We start from the raw sequence: 5119 nt of genomic DNA, 5'->3' as shown, positions 1-5119 counted from the left end.
ATTCAAAGTTTGAGGATTATTTCATTCAATTGTTGATCGCTTCACATATCCTCATCCTCTTTGCAACATTTCCGTTGGTATCTCACGAAAAACTGATTCATTGTTGTCTTTCAATGCGTCGATTGAAGACGGCATATCTGTACAGATATGAGCTTTAATACCCCAGCAAAAAAAAAAAAACGCGTCGCCAAAAATGTTGTGAAAAAGTTCTTTTTCGATGCGGAAGATGAATTTAACATGGGCTTGTCATATGACAGATTTCCACCATTTCAACAGCCGTTGCACTGAATTTGCATCACTTCTTAAGGTGTGTTCTGAATTCAGCGTTTTGGATGTGAATTAAAAATTTGTGATATTTTGCTAAATAAATAATTTTTAAAACTTTTTTATTTTTAGCGCTTGTCTGAAACGTATGACCTAAAATATTTTCAAAATTTCGCAATATTTCTAAAATAAATTTTGCATTTTTGTAATTGCCCATTAAAAATAAAAAAAAACAAGCAAGGAAAGTCTAAAGTCGGGCGGGGCCGACTATATTATACCCTGCACCACTTTGTAGATCTAAATTTTCGATACCATATCACATCCGTCAAATGTGTTGGGGCTATATCTAAAGGTTTGTCCCAAATACATACATTTAAATATCACTCGATCTGGACAGAATTTGATAGACTTCTACAAAATCTATAGACTCAAAATTTAAGTCGGCTAATGCACTAGGGTGGAACACAATGTTAGTAAAAAACAAGCAAGGAAAGTCTAAAGTCGGGCGGGGCCGACTATATTATACCCTGCACCACTTTGTAGATCTAAATTTTCGATACCATATCACATCCGTCAAATGTGTTGGGGCTATATATAAAGGTTTGTCCCAAATACATACATTTAAATATCACTCGATCTGGACAGAATTTGATAGACTTCTACAAAATCTATAGACTCAAAATTTAAGTCGGCTAATGCACTAGGGTGGAACACAATGTTAGTAAAAAAATATGGGAAACATTTAAATCTGAAGCAATTTTAAGAAAACTTCGCAAAAGTTTATTTATGATTTATCGCTCGATATATATGCATTAGAAGTTTAGGAAAATTAGAGTCATTTTTACAATTTTCCGACTAAGTAGTGGCGATTTTACAAGGAAAATGTTGGTATTTTGACCATTTTTGTCGAAATCAGAAAAACATATATATGGGAGCTATATCTAAATCTGAACCGATTTCAACCAAATTTGGCACGCATAGCTACAATGCTAATTCTACTCCCTGTGTAAAATTTCAACTAAATCGGAGTTAAAAATTGGCCTCTACGGTCATATGAGTGTAAATCGGGCGAAAGCTATATATAGGAGATATATCTAAATCTGAACCGATTTCAACCAAATTTGGCACGCATAGCTACAATGCTAATTCTACTACCTGTGCAAAATTTCAACTAAATCGGAGTAAACAATTGGCCTCTGTGGGCAAATGAGTGTAAATCGGGCGAAAGCTATCTATGGGAGCTATATCTAAATCTGAACCGATTTGGCTGATATTATGTAAGTTTTTCGAGACTCATAAAATATTCGGATGTACGGAATTTGAGGAAGATCGGTTGATATACACGCCAATTATGACCAAATCGGTGAAAAATATATATGGCAGCTATATCTAAATCTGAACCGATTTTTTCCAAAATCAACAGGGATCGTCTTTGAGCCGAAACAGGACCCTATACCAAATTTTAGGACAATCGGACTAAAACTGCGAGCTGTACTTTGCACACAAAAATACATCAACAGACAGACAGACGGACAAACAGACAGACAGACAGACAGACAGACGGACATCGCTAAATCGACTCAGAATTTAATTCTAAGACGATCGGTATACTAAACGATGGGTCTCAGACTTTTCCTTCTTGGCGTTACATACAAATGCACAAACTTATTATACCCTGTACCACAGTAGTGGTGAAGGGTATAAATATGTGAAACATTTAAATCTGAAGCAATTTTAAGGAAAATTCGCAAAAGTTTATTTATGATTTATCGCTCGATATGTATGTATTAGAAGTTTAGGAAAATTAGAGTCATTTTTACAACCATTCGACTAAGCAGTGGCGATTTTACAAGGAAAATGTTGGTATTTTCACCATTTTTGTCGAAATCAGAAAAACATATATATGGGATCTATACCTAAATCTGAATCGATTTCAACCAAATTTGGCACGCATAGCTATAATACTAAATCTACTCCCTGTGCAAAATTTCAACTAAATCGGAGTTAAAAATTGGCCTCTGTGGGCAAATGAGTGTAAATCGGACGAAAGCTATATATGGGATCTATACCTAAATCTGGATCGATTTCAACCAAATTTGGCACGCATAGCTACAATGCTAATTCTACTCCCTGTGCAAAATTTCAACTAAATCGGAGTTAAAAATTGGCCTCTGTGGTCATTTGAGTGTAAATCGGGCGAAAGCTATATATGGGAGCTATATCTAAATCTGAACCGATTTCAACCAAATTTGACACGCATAGCTATAATGCAAATTCTTCTCCCTGTGCAAAATTTCAACTAAATCGGAGTAAACAATTGGCCTCTGTGGGCAAATGAGTGTAAATCGGGCGAAAGCTATATATGGGAGCTATATCTAAATCTGAACCGATTTGGCTGATATTTTGAAAGTTTTTCGAGACTCATAAAATATTCGGATGTACGGAATGTGAGGAAGATCGGTTGATATACACGCCAATTATGACCAGATCGGTGAAAAATATATATGGCAGCTATATCTAAATCTGAACCGATTTTTTCCAAAATCAATAGGGATCGTCTTTGAGCCGAAACAGGACCCTATACCAAATTTTAGGACAATCGGACTAAAACTGCGAGCTGTACTTTGCACACAAAAATACATCAACAGACAGACATACAGACGGACAGACAGACAAACAGACAGACAGACAGACAGACGGACATCGCTAAATCGACTCAGAATTTAATTCTAAGACGATCGGTATACTAAACGATGGGTCTCTCTTTTCCTTCTTGGCGTTACATACAAATGCACAAACTTATTATACCCTGTACCACAGTAGTGGTGAAGGGTATAAATAGAAAAATAGAAAGCGAGTTAAAAAAATTGAATTAAAAGAACTTATTTTGTGGTTAAAATAATGCACATCTTTGGAGGACATTTTTGGAAGTGGAAGTTATACATTAGGAAGAACTTCCAAAAATTTTTTGCTGGAATAGCTCCACAAATATAATCTAAAGGCGTTAAATCGCAAGACCTAGGCGGCCAATTGTCCGGTCCCGAACATGAAATAAAATCCTCTTCGAACTGGCCTCTTAATGACTCTATTGTTACGCTGTGTAGCATATGACATCCATCGTCTTGTTGAAACCACATGTCATGCAAGTCAAACTTTTGCATTTTGGGCAAGGTACCTTACCTTGGAAAAAAAGTACAGTCCAATGAGGATTTTCTTACAATTGATGTTGAGGGAGCAACATCAATTGTTATTTGTTTAATCTTCACAATATTTATGAAACGTTAAAATCTACCTGAAAAACTAATCTCGAAAACATTTCAGTTTGAGTGTAATACAAATGAGAAAACCATAAAATATATTACTTAACAAAATATACCCAACATCCTAAAGTATTGCATACACTTATAGAAAAGTCTGCTAAAAACAGCAGTCGATGTCTGTTGTTATATTTTTGTACTTCAGGGTCTAATAAACAACAAATTATAAAAATTTTGGGTTATAAATTTTTCCCCAAAGGAAAGTTAATATACCCCCATAGGATGGGGGGTATATTAACTTTGTCATTCCGTTTGTAACACATCGAAATATTGCTCTAAGACCCCATAAAGTATATATATTCTGGGTCGTGGTGAAATTCTGAGTCGATCTAAGCATGTCCGTCCGTCTGTTGAAATCAGAGATGGTCTGTATCAAACTTTTTACGGTTTGCGACTGTCGCAAAGTTGTAAACGTCGTAAACGTCACATACATGTCATAAATGTAGATAAAGTAGTAAACGTCGCAAACTCAATATACTTCAGTCCCTTCAGCTAGACAGCGAATGATATTCATGATGATAATAAGAAGAAGTTTCAATTCTCAGGAATGTTCATAAAATTATTAACGAGTTTAAACTTGAAAATTGAGTTATTTCAATTGGAAACTCCAAGCCAAAATTACTATGAATTACTGACGGTCGGTACTCGCTCATAGTTAACCTTTCACAAATTTCTGCAGAAACTGGAAGGAAGGAAAACTACTTAAGTCTTTTATAAGTGAATTGCTGTTTAGAGAGAATTTTATAAAATCACTTTGTGGCATATTAGATCCAATTTCCATACTAATTAAAAATTTTCCAAATTCTAGCTAGACATACAATGTTGCAACTAAAGCTTGGATGGACATTATGAACCACGAAAATCAAGAATAGTTTGAAGTTGCGAATGAGAGATGTAAATCTAGTAGAGTTTTGAATAAATACAATATGAAGCATTTTTTTGCGTACCATTTATCGAGGAGCCTAACTAAATTCAATTAAATAATATTCACAATTTCTTTAATTCAAAATTAGGTTTTCTACACAAGGTTTACAACTTTTGCGACACCCGTATTGTACCGTCGTAAACGTATGTCGCAAAAGTCACAGTTTGTGACAGGCCAACCCTGGTTGAAATCAAGCTAACTTCCGAACGAAACAAGCTATCGACTTGAAACTTGGCACAAGTAGTTGTTATTGATGTAGGTCGGATGGTACTGCAAATGGGCTATATCGGTCCACTTTTACGTATAGCCCCCATATAAACCGGTCGCCAGATTTGGCTTGCGGAGCCTCTAAGAGAAGAATATTTCATCCGATCCAGCTGAAATTTGGTACATGGTGTTGGTATAGGGTCTCTAACAATCATGCAAAAATTGGTCCACATCGGTTTATAATTATATATAGCCCCCATATAAACCGATCGGCAGATTTGGCTTGCGGAGCCTCAAAGAGAAGCAAATTTCATCCGATCTGCTGAAATTTGGTACATGGTGTTGGTATATGATCTCTAACAACCATGGAGCCTCTTAGAGGAGCAAAATTCATCCGGTCCGGTTC

Source organism: Haematobia irritans, chromosome 3 (genome assembly GCF_050003625.1).
Source record: "Haematobia irritans isolate KBUSLIRL chromosome 3, ASM5000362v1, whole genome shotgun sequence".
Lineage (NCBI taxonomy): Eukaryota > Metazoa > Arthropoda > Insecta > Diptera > Muscidae > Haematobia > Haematobia irritans.
This window is presented reverse-complemented; position numbering follows the sequence as displayed.